The 13,317-nt window shown below is 28.0% G+C and overlaps 1 long non-coding RNA gene across 1 annotated transcript; it reads left to right on the top strand.

Moving 5' to 3' along the window:
- The first annotated feature begins 7,647 nt into the window (after positions 1-7,647).
- On the top strand, positions 7,648-8,569 carry LOC149877796 (uncharacterized). The gene is made up of 2 exons (XR_016448015.1): positions 7,648-7,774; positions 8,474-8,569. It is a non-coding gene; the product is annotated as an uncharacterized LOC149877796 (long non-coding RNA).
- Positions 8,570-13,317: the final 4,748 nt, after the last annotated feature.

Raw genomic sequence — 13,317 nt, 5'->3', positions numbered from 1 at the left:
ATTTAGAAATATGATTGATTGATTACATACTTATATTATGTTAATATATACTATATATTACATACTTATACTATAACATTTGTAAATATATATATATATATATATATATATATATATATATATATATATATATATATATATATATATATATATATATATATATATATATATATATATATATATATATAATATAATGTAGCAATACATATTTTTATTTAAATAGTTTGCTAATTAAAACATACTAAGCTTCCCAAGAAGAACCTCTTTGTTTTCTCTGATCTTTATTGCTAGTAACATTTTAAGTTCTTTAAACAGCATTTTATTTTGTTGTGTATTTGTGTATTATTTTGTTGTGTATTTGTGTATTATATGGCATATTTATCAACTCTTTATACTTTTCTTTAGTCAAACACTATGAAAAATTTGTTTAACCAGAATTACTATCGAAAACCTTCATAAATAAGTATGGAATTTTAAATTCATGCATGCATTGTTAACGAAGCACAACAAGGAACTGAATAATCGATTAAATGCAGATTTTAAGTAATTAGTTTATTATGAAGTTACCAAAATCCTTTTAAGCTTTATCTATAAAATATCTGCATAAAAACACAAACAAAGAATGTTCAATGATTTTGAAGCGCTAACGTTGTTCCAACAATGGCCGCCAAAAATCACGAAGAAAATATCTAAAATTGAGATCAAAAATCTATCTGAAGTTTTTTTTCGAAAAAACGCATTTTTTATCTGAAAAGGCGATTCCCTTGTTCGTTTATAGCATTGGATTTAATAGCGAAGTTTTTATCTTAAAAACGGAGTTTTTTGAATGTTTATAGCAATGGACTTTTTTTTTCTTCGCTTTTTACGGTAAAAACTTCGTGTTTTACGGAAAAAACTTCGTTTTTTATGTTTATATCATTGGCCCCAGTTCCAAGCTTCGTTCCTCATAAAAGGAACTAGATCCAGGAACTCGTTCCTTTTGGAACGCGTTCTTCCAAACACTGGTAAATGGTATATATATGTGTAGGTATATATATATATATATATATATATATATATATATATATATATATATATATATACACACACACACACACACATAGTATTATGTAGTATTAGTATTGAGAAAACTAATTTTGTTTAAAGTAATTTTCTCAGTATTTTAAAAAAAAAACATTATTTTCATTAAAGTATTAGTAAAAAGATAAATAAAAATACATTGTAGTATAGTATCATCCCCAAAAAGCGTCAAAATAAGGTTCTGCATTTTCTAGAACATTTGCATGTATTTTAATTCAAATGGAATCTGTTAAAATGGAGAAATCAAGAGAAATTGTCTTGATCACTTAAGTGGTACATATGACCAACCGTTGTTTACCAACAACTTAGGATTTGGAACTGAAAGTGCCAAGATGAATTTATTTTTCTGATGAAAAATACATAGCAAGAACTTTTTTTTTTTACTGTTATTAACTTTTTATTTAATCGTATATTATACAAATATCATTACACGGAATTTGTTTCAGTAAAAGGTTTTTCCCGTAAAAAAAAATCCATTACCGCTATTGGTTGCGAAGTGCATTTTCCGATAAACGCCCTAAATTCAACGCCTCGACTATTTTTCAAGTTCGACTTTCTCAAGCACGAACTTGAAATTTTCAAGTCTCGTTTACGCATTCGCTCAAGTCAATTTTTCAAGTCTGACTTGACAAAGTCGAACTTGAGATTTCAAGTCGAACTTGACTCAAGTTCGGTTCTTGCATTCCACCCTAAGGGTGGAATGCAAGAACCGAACTTCAAATTTGAAGTCGAACTTCAAACCTTAAGTGCGACTTGAGCGAATGCACAAAGCGAACTTCAACTCAAGTCAGACTTGAAAACCGCTAAAAATAGACCGTTTTCAAGTCTGACTTCAAACCAGACTTGAGAGAGCAAAAATTCCTTCCGAATGCAAGAACCCGACTTGAAATTTCAAGTCAGACTTCAAATCTCAAGTCTGACTTGAACGGAATGCAAGAAGCGAACTTGAACTGAAGTCAGACTTGAAAAACGAGAATTTTTGAATTTTCAAGTCATTTTTTCAAGTCTGCTCCAGACCAATCTTGAAACCAAACTTGAAAAAAAAAACAGACCGCCATTATCATTTTGCTGATGCGTAACAAAACTTTACTATAACTATATAACTTATTACAACCTTTGCAAATATGAAAATGAGTTTTTAACAAGCAAAAGTAGTTACTTGGGTATATTGACGTGATTAATTAAAAAATTACATTGTGAAAGTATATATGTCAATGAATTCATTACAGAAAACTGAATACCAACATTGAAAACGTGTGTCTTTTAAAACATCCTGTAACTCGTATGTAATGATCCAACATGTCATATTTTGATGCCATTAGAAATGTTTATTAGCTTTTTGAAATGTCGAACATCCTAGCATTATAAAAGGCTGTTGATTAAGGCACATTTTTGTGATACAGTATAAAAGTAAATTCCATTTAGTAATAAATAGTTGCAGTTATACAAAGAGGTGATACGTGTAAAAGGAGTAAAAGAGAGTTCATGAGAAGTAGTCACAATTACATGAAGTATTAAAAAAACTTTTTTTTAAATGTTCAAAAATGAATCGGTATGAGCTGAATTTTAGAAGAAGAAGAAGAAAAAATATGCCAAGTCACATACCAAGGTTTATTATTGACAGAGCTAATCCTTTAGAAGTTTACCACGGTATAGAATTTAAAAGGTGCTACAGATTTTCCAATAAAAACCTTTTTAATATTAGCTAATGACATTATTAACAACAATGTTAACAATCGAGGGTGCCCTCTTTCAACTGTACAACAACTGGCTATTGCATTTCGGTTTTATGCTACTGGTTCATTCCAAGTGAGTAGATATTCAAGAAACGGTATCAGAAAATGGCACCTTCTTATTGTAGATTTTACATTACGTTTTTAAATAACAACATTTTATACCAACAAATGATTATAACAATAAATAAACTCTTTTAGAGAATAATAGGAGATTTGGAAGAGCTGAAACTCAACTGTTTGTCCAGTGGTTTAGAACATTTCAATTCAAATGGCTAACAAAAGATATCAGTACATAAAGTTTTCAACAGAAGCTGATTTTTTGATAATTTAGCAAAAGTGCTTATAAGTTTTCATGGATATCTGATTTTGCTATTTCATACAAACTTCAAACTTTTCTTAGATAAAGAAAATATTTATATTTATCAACCATTATTTAGATTTTACCAAATTCAAGGATTCCCAGGATGTATAGAAGCAATTAATGAACACATATTCCTATAATAATTCCTTGTGGAGAAAGCGCAGAAATTTATCGAAACAAAAAGGGATTTTTTTTTTGAATTGCCAGGTCATTGCAGGTGCTTCATATGAAATTTTATCTGCTTGTGTTCAATGGCCTGGAATTGTTCAGGATTCATTTGTTTTTGCTAACTCAGCTATTAAACAAGTTTTAGAAGCTCGCCAACATGTTCATGTTTCAGGTGATTCTGGCTATCCTTATAAACAATATTTAATGACAACTTTTTCTAACCCAAAAATGAAAATGAAATCAGATACAATTACAAGATGAGAAGTACACCCATGTTGAATGTTGTTGTTGAATATTGTTTTGGTATATCAAAAAAAAACAATACCCTTGTCTTAACATTCCCTTAGGAACAAAACTGCAAAATTCCATAGCTATAATAATATCCTGTTTTGTGCTTCACAACATTGCCCTTCTACAAAATGATTATTGTGGAGGCAATGAAATACAAAATAGCAATGAAGAATGTGGTGCTAAAGCATTCACTAAAGATATTTTTGCAGAAACAAAGCAAAAGTCAAATTTCAGACTTATTTTTTTTAAAAAAAATTTGTGTCTGATAATGGATAAAGGGTCTAATAACAAAAACATTATTTTTAAATATTTATACTACATATTATTTCAAAAGAATTACATTTTATATTTCAAAATAGTATTATATATGAAAAAAACAATTTCAATAAAAAATAAAGTGATAAATTGAAACATTCCAAAAACAATTTGGATCTGATATTGTTAGAAAATAATAATCCTCACATAGAATAATTCTGTTGTGTTGCTTTTTTAAAACTTTGTGAAAATTTTAACTGTGAAAATTTTCACAAAGTTTTGTTTGTATTGTTGCTTTTTCTGGAGAGAGTTTTTTTTTATATCATCTATTTCTATTTGTTTTTGCATTAGTTCTTTATCAAGATCATGAATTTCATTATATTGCTTTTTTGTATTTTTTTTTATTAAGAGATTTTTGTTTAACGTTAAACTTTGTTCTTTTTCATGTGTTAATGAGCAAGATGCTATCAATGGTTTTTAAAAGTTTTCTTTTCTGTTTCTATAAGTGGCCCAATAATTTCAGAAGACCTGTCTTCATATGTGATCTCTATTGACTTACATATGTAAATGGTATACTTACATATGTAAATGGTATATATATGTGTAGGTATATATATATATATATATATATATATATATATATATATATATATATATATATATATATATATATATATACACACACACACATAGTATTATGTAGTATTAGTATTGAGAAAACTAATTTTGTTTAAAGTAATTTTCTCAGTGTTTTTAAAAAAAAAACCATTATTTTCATTAAAGTATTAGTAAAAAGATAAATAAAAATACATTGTAGTATAGTATCATCCCCAAAAAGCGTCAAAATAAGATTCTGCATTTTCTAGAACATTTGCATGTATTTTAATTCAAATGGAATCTGTTAAAATGGAGAAATCAAGAGAAATTGTCTTGATCACTTAAGTGGTACATATGACCAACCGTTGTTTACCAACAACTTAGGATTTGGAACTGAAAGTGCCAAGATGAATTTGTTTTTCTGATGAAAAATACATAGCAAGAACTTTTTTTTTTATTACTGTTATTAACTTTTTATTTAATCGTATACTATACAAATATCATTACACGGAATTTGTTTCAGTAAAAGGTTTTTCCCGTAAAAATATGCATTACCGCTATTGGTTGCGAAGTGCATTTTCCGATAAACGCCCTGAATTCAACGCCTCGTCTATTTTTCAAGTTCGACTTTCTCAAGCACGAAATTGAAATTTTCAAGTCTCGTTTACGCATTCGCTCAAGTCAATTTTTCAAGTCTGACTTGACAAAGTCGAACTTGAGATTTCAAGTCGAACTTGACTCAAGTTCGGTTCTTGCATTCCACCCTTGAAGTCAGACTTGAAAAAGGTCTATTTTTAGCGGTTTTCAAGTCTGACTTGAGTTGAAGTTCGCTTTGTGCATTCGCTCAAGTCGCACTTTAGGTTTGAAGTTCGACTTCAAATTTGAAGTTCGGTTCTTGCATTCCACCCTTAATGTTTAATTAAGCATGGAATTCTCGAAACTATTTTTGTTTCGATACGTTACGAAACGAGACTCGTAACGGAACTCTTCTCGAAATGTTTTTGAGTTACGAGAGTAAAGTTTTTAAACTTTCGAGAAATTTATTTCGATCGGGTCCCGGTTGTTACGAGAATCATTACGAGAACGGTTTCGAGTTTCTCGTAATGATTCTAGTAACAACCGAAACTCATTTTTCCCAAATTTTCATTTTCTCATTACGAGAATTATTTGTGTTTCGGGATATTTCGGGATATTTCGAGTTATTTCGAGTTCCAGAAATGATTTGCAAAAAATTTGATTAACCAGTTAATCAGTTGAAGTACGCATTTTTAGGACATTTGACGAGCGCGACAGCTGAATTTTGTTTTCTTTTTTTAAAAAACACAATTAAAGGTTGAAAATATCAATTTAAAGTCTTTTATTATATTACTTATCAAGACTAGGGTTAGGACTATTGTAATTGTAATTGTAAAAATTAAATACAATTACACATTACAATACAATAAAATTGTATCGTAATATTACAGAAGATTAATTCTTCTGCGGCTGAAAATTCAGCCACTTATAGACTAAAAATTGCTTCTGCGGCTGAAAATTAACGCATGCGCAAGTATTCATATTAATTTACTTCATTTTCTTAACTTAAATATCATTGTGAGATATCTTTTAGGAATTTGAAGAGAATTTGAAGATAATTTAAAAAATACAATGAGCGACCTATCGATTGGAAAATCTTTTGAGAATTTAGTTTTTTTTTGATGTTATCATTTATTTGTCATCTCGATGTAACTTTGCGCATGCGTTAATTTTCAGCCGCAGAAGCAATTTTTAGTCTATAAGTGGCTGAATTTTCAGCCGCAGAAGACTCAAGCATTACAGAAACAATAACAAAATTTTACTTTAGTAATGTATTGTTGTGATGAAAAACAATTACAATAAGTATTGTATTGTTTTTCTTCTAACAATACAATAAAATTCGAGAACTATTGTATTGTTTTAATGAAATAAAATTACAATAACTATTGTATTGTTTTAATGAAAACAATTACAATAACTATTGTAGTGTATTACTTTACATTAAAGTAGAAAAGCTAACGTATTTTAACGTATTTATATTCATCTCTTAACGTATTTATATTCATCAGTTTTTTGTTAATTTTTTAAAAAGTAAATGTACTATGTATAATTTAAATAATGTATTTTTTTAAAATTTTATTAGACTGTTTCAATGGTCGAGCGGTCTGAGGCATTTGTCCCGTTATTAGAAAGTCGTGAGTTCGATCCCGAACAATCTGTGACGTTTCGCGATTTGACTATTTCTTTAACTTCATCACTTCTTCAAACTACGTCACATTGCAAAAGCAAACCATCCTCAAAGCAAATTATGACCATTGAAAATTTTTTATTAATATTTTTTTCATTTTCTCGATATGTATCGAAATTCAGCTGTTGCGCTCGTCAAATGTCCTAAAAATGCGTCCTTCAACTGATTAACTGGTTAATCAAATTTTTTGCAAATCATTTTGGGAACTCGAAATAACTCGAAATATCCCGAAATATCCCGAAACACAAATAATTCTCGTAATGAGAAAATGAAAATTTGGGAAAAATGAGTTTCGGTTGTTACGAGAATCATTACGAGAAACTCGAAACCGTTCTCGTAATGATTCTCGTAACAACCGGGAATTTCCCGTAACGTAACCGAAATGTTACGAGAAATTAGTTGATTTTTCGAAATCGCTCTCGTAACTGATCGAAACCTCTCGTATCGTAACGTAACAATTTTCTCGATTGATTTTTCCCGAAACGTTTCGAGAATCCCTAGCTTAATTAAACTGTTTAATGTTTAACGTCGTTTCGTCATTAGTTACTAGGCTTTGAAAGAGCGCGTTCTCAAAATGCACGCGGCCATTGGAGAAAGATCCATGAAGCGAGTTAACTTTTTTCCTTTTGGAATTTAATCATTAGTTAAGATATATTACATAAAGAATCATATTAAGATAAATAATCATCGCTAAGATCATATTATAATTGAAGTAAGTATATGAAATAGTTATATATACATTTTTATAAGATAAAGTAGAAAGGATTTAAATTTTTATTAGATAAAGTAGAAAGGATTTAAAGTAGAATGGATTTTTATTTTTTTAATCGTTTATATTTTGTTTGTTTTAGTTTTTTTTTTAGTAGTTTTATTTTTATTATTTTAGTTATCAGAAGGAAAATAGGGGTATGGATGTTATTTAAAGTTATAGATTGATAACCTTGCCAGCCACGCGATGTACTTAAAGAAGAGTTGTGACTTGGCAGCATTTAGTGCCAGGCGGAGTTACTGCTTTGGAGCTAGGTTGTGTTGTCTAGCCTTTTTTAATTATTCTCAAAACACATAATAATGTCTGTTAATGTTTAGCGTAATGTGTATGAGAGTATGCAACCTTGATCTTTAAATCTAGGGTGTTTTCATGTCCTAAATTTGAAGTAATTGAATAACTAATATTGAACATAAAAACAAATATACTTTTATGTATTTATATGTTTAGTAAAAAGATAGATATAGTTAACTTTAAAATGGTTTTCTAATTTTGCCTTTCATATTTTAATTTGGTTTGTTATCTTCACTGGATTTTAGGATCAAGGATGTAAACATTCTATTGTTATGTGTCATTGTTGTGATGTTTTGTGTTGGTATTCATTTTTAACATTAGACACCTTCATGTTGGTGACTATTGTAAAAAATGAATAATAGGTTGTTTCATTATTGGTACTAACTGCTTTTATTTATTTACTGAAAGCCAAGACAACATTATGCTAAAAATGCAATTTATATCTTAAATTGGTTTTTTTATGTGTGTGTATATATAGTATTGTTAATCCTTTTGTACTTCGAAACAGATTTTATTGTTACATTTTCGATAAATGTTTATATTAACTACCATGTCAAAATGGGTTACTATAAATAGGTAAATCGATTTTCAGTTTTTATGTGGTGTTTTATTTTTTTTTTGTTGTAATTATAGTATCATAATTCCTTTTTTTTTTTCTTTAGGATTTACGATTGACGCATTTATACGATTTATAAAAAGAAACCTGATTACCTCTTATTGTAAATTTTGGTCAGTTAAAATGATATAAATGTATGCAATTAGTTCAATTTTTTTAAAGTTTTCTCTATTTTAAGCCTAATAATTTGCTGTACGTAATTTAGGGAATCTTTTTAAATGGGTGGTTAATATTGTAGTTTAGCGCATTTTTCAAATATCGAGTTACTTAAACTTTATAAGATTTTAAACTAATTAGTTAGCTTAGTTTGCATTTGCAACACTTTTGAGGAAAGAAAAAATTTTTATATATGTTAAATTATTATAAATATTAAAAAGAAAAAATTCTTATACACGTAAATCATTGTTTTACATTTCATTATTCTGGTAAAAGGTCTTCATCAAAAACTTGACTACTCTTAATAAAAGTAACTATTCTCCTGACCACCATTAAGGCAAAAACGGGGAAGGGAGGTCCTTTATTAGTGTCAAAATATTTAAGAGAATTAATTTCGAGTAACAAAAGGAATTTTTAGTAAATGGTAGTAAATTACCGCTTACTAAAAGCTATTGAAACAGAGGACATATATATAAAAATGGTCAGATTAGTGCCATATATAGTTATGGTCAGTTACTTTTAATAAATTTATTTGGTGGTGTGCATTTAACGTTTTAAAGAAAATTTCCTGTTGTAAAGAAAAACGTATCAAGGGGATACCAAAAAATTAATAAATCATGTATAATTTACGTTCGCTTAATATTAATCCTACTAATTAAAGTTCATGTTATAAAAAATATAACAAGAATATAGCCTTATTTTTTCGTCAATTTAAAGCATGATAAAGTGTTATTTTGTGTTAGTAATTAAAAACATATTGTGTTGAACTTAGTATCGAGGAAAATGGTTCTGCCTTACACTGATATGATCTATGTCAGTTGTGAATTACTCAATGTTAAATAATTGGTAAATTGTTTTACCTCCGCATACTTTTCATTTTAATTTTACAGATGGTTCAATTTTTTTAATTTGAAGGGGTTTTTCTAAAAGGTTATTAGTTAAGGTTTCGCAACTTTAAATTGTGGAAAACAGCCGCTATAAATTAACAGACCGACCATAACCCGTATTACGGGTTGCTTATTGCTAGTATTAATAAGACAAATATATATATTACTCATTTAAAATTTTAAACCCATATTTAAACCCAGGCAAATTTTAAACCCATATCCAGTGAACATTTTCCACTACAATCTTCTACTTACAATCTACAATCAACAAGGTCGACTTTTTTTATTTCAAATACTTGCAAAATTATATATACTTACAAACTTATATATACTTTCAAATACTTACAAACTTATATATACATAAATAAATATTTATATCAATAGCTAGATGGATAGGTATATAGATAGATAGTTTGGTGTATATAAATGTATAAATAGATTTATTGATTGATTGGTATATAGATAGATTGTTAGATGTATAATGAACGATATACGATATAGTTAAATTAAATTTTTTTCCCTTTACAAATACTAAAAGTTTCCGTAATTTGGGATTACTTCATCAAGATCAATGACCATATAAAATTTTAGATTTGAATCTCGCTGTTTTATATTTCATTTTTTATTCTTTCGATGAATTGTTAGCGATGCAGTCTTTCAATGCATCATTTAACGATAAAGGTTTTTCTATGCATTATTAAACGATGCTTGGCTTGATGCATCTTTAACGATGCATTGAACACGATGCATTGACCATATTTAAAGATGTACGATACGATGTATTGCTCCTTAACTATGACAGCTTTGTGGAAGAGGCTACTACATGGTTTGAATTATTTTCAGGTAAATACAAAAAAACATTCAAGCAAATGAAAAATAAACAATTAGCTTGAACGCAAAATTCTTTTAATTAAATTTAATTTCTTGCTGTGTTTTTGATATTATAAAATATTTGATATTATAATATATCTCTCAGATCTTCACCTTTGTATTTGATTATTTGGTTTGAGTTCTATACCGTATTTACTAAAAAAATTCCACTCTTATTCATTTTATCTGTGCAACCTCTGGTATCTTCATCTTTATATCTAGTTTCATCTATAAAAGTTTTATTTAAAAACTTATTATCAGAATCAAATTCCTATGGCTTAATTAGGTCAAGCAATTAACTTAAATCAGTATTTTTATGATTAGAATAAATTTTTCGCAATTCAAATCGAATAACTCTAGCTACATAACAAATAGTCTTTTCTTCTTCTGCTGTTAATTTTAAATCAAGCTCTTTGTAATTTGATTTCAACAAGATATGATTTTTCCACTCAATTATATATGAAAGCATGTCTTTAATAAAAATAAATACAGAGGGTCACACCCAGCTTTACAATTAGAAAAATTACAAACTAGTTCGTTCCATGTAGAGTGTAATGTTTCATTTTTGAAAAGGCAGTATAAAAGTGCATACTGCTGCTCTCTTAGCGGACGTGTTTTCCCTCAAATTAAGAGTTAAAAAAATTGTCCTTGATTTGCCTTTTTTATATTACTACAATTTACCCTATTTTTATTAACTTGTTTGAGTTTAGTAGCTTCACCATTATCCATATAATCTAAGTAATTAACATATAGTATATTTAACTATTAAAACTGAAATAAAATAATTTGTCAATTTTAGTATCCAATAGTTAAATTTCATAAATAACTGCATAATCACATTTTAAAAAACATTCAATAGTGTTAATGAAACTTTGATATAAAGAAGTTTATTATCTTTTATCTTGACATGATTTTTAATTTCTAGGAAAAAGGACCGTTTTTTTTTATTAAGTCTTTCTAGCTTTTACTTTAGAAGCTTTTGGCCCTACTTATATATGATATATAAGGTAAGTATGGGTATTAAGGCCCACCTTTGTCGAATGCGCGGTAAAGAAATGCTGATTTTTTTTTGCTGCCAGTGATAAAACCAGATAACTCTAATATTTTAATGTCGAAAAAAAGTTTCACAATTTATTTTTTCCGTAACTTTGGATTAGTGGGCCTTATTACCCGCCGGGCCTTAATACCCATACTTACCTTATATACTAAATACTTTATAATAGCATTTTTTTTTTTGTGCCGAAGAGATAGCCCAAAATGAAGAGATATTTATATTTAATGTTTAAATTTTTTGTAAAAATTTATATTTAGATCAATCAAAACTACTCTGACTTAACACAACTGAAAATAATTTAACTTTAAATTTTTTCAATACAACTAAATTTTTAACCAGCCATTTTTTAACTGCGTATGTTATCTTACACCGGTAAATGAATACAACTTGCATTCTTCTATATGGAAGTTCAATAGTACATTACAACAATTTATAGTTTTGAATAGTTTCTGATATCAAAATTAAGAATTGTTGCAATATTTTCATAATCTGGGAGTAATCGCAAGTATAAAACAGCACCAGTTTAGGCATTAAGTTCCACAACATGTAAGTGTAAATAAACCTTTTGTAACAATGTAACATTTTTTTTTTCATGCTTTTTAAAACTTGATTCTCTAAGATATTTATTATGACATTTCGGACAGGTAAATTTAGTAACTGTTCTTCTGTTTGTTTTTTTTTTCAGCTTTTTTGTTTCTTCTGCAATCGATTTCTCTGTAGAAATTCTGATGGTCTAGCTCAGTAAAATCCTCTACAACTATTTCAATTTCAATATGAAGTAGAAAAGAATAATGTTCTTGATTAATATTAAAGTAATATGTCATATTCATTTTATGTATAGCTGGTCAGAAAGGTAATTTAAGATTTTTATTGGATAGTCGAGACCTTTTTTGACGTCAAATCCAATAAAAACATTCCCACGTTTTGCAACTGTCAAAGCTTTGCTATTACCATCCAAACAATTCCGTGACACAAATCTTTTTTTTTGAAATATGGCCTTAAACGTCCATCATTTACGACTTCCTTGATTTATCAAAAAGATCATCAAAAGAATTTTTTAATAAGATTAAATGAGTAAAAACTTAAGATCTACAATTCATCTTTAATGATCATTAATCTGATAATTGACTATTTAATCATTTCAGGATAATTGAATGGATTGTTTTAAGATGATTGTGTTTTGATAGAGAATGAGCTTGAAGAGAAAAAACTAACTAAAAAAGTAATCAATAAGTTCAGATGATAAAATTAAAAAAGACGAAATAACAAAAAATCAGCTATTTTTCTGGATGAAGAAATAAAAGTCTTTCAGGGTTTTATATGATTTCAGCAAGTTTCAGTGTTCTGATAAAGCAGCCATAAATAATGATGAAAGATTTTTCTGTTTATCACGCAACATTTTAATGATATCACGGAAGTACAATATATCCTTTGGGGTGTAAACTGGCCAAAGTTTCAATATATACGTGGCATAATCTAGGCTAGACCCATTTAATCTCAAATATAATCTGAACTTGTGATATACTGCGGCCTGTTTCACCTGGAACAACACAACTTCAAAGAAAAGTTCCCAAGTCCCTCCAGAGAAATATTCATAGGCATGATCGCTCTTGATAGTAATATATCCAATATAAAAAATGTCAAAATTTGTAACTCAAAATTGGTAAACAATTCGAAGAACAAAATGAAAAAAAAGGTCAGTTTTTATTTTATCATTTTGAACAAATCTAATTTTAAAGTTAAAAACTTTTCATTTATTTTACATTTCATTTTCTTCTTTCCTACTTAAAAAACAAAAATGAGTCAAAAATATTACTTCTTTTCCTCGATCTAAAAATTTTCTCTGTTACTGATATCAAAGCTTCTTTTTCAGAATAAAAAATAAATAACTCCGAATAAAGGGGATAAGTTTTCACCTTATAC

The sequence above is a fragment of the Hydra viridissima genome, unplaced genomic scaffold (genome assembly GCF_058129835.1).
Source record: "Hydra viridissima isolate aposymbiotic clone 2 unplaced genomic scaffold, HvirCarnegie_v1 scaffold_16, whole genome shotgun sequence".
Taxonomy (NCBI): domain Eukaryota; kingdom Metazoa; phylum Cnidaria; class Hydrozoa; order Anthoathecata; family Hydridae; genus Hydra; species Hydra viridissima.
This window is presented reverse-complemented; position numbering and strand designations above follow the sequence as displayed.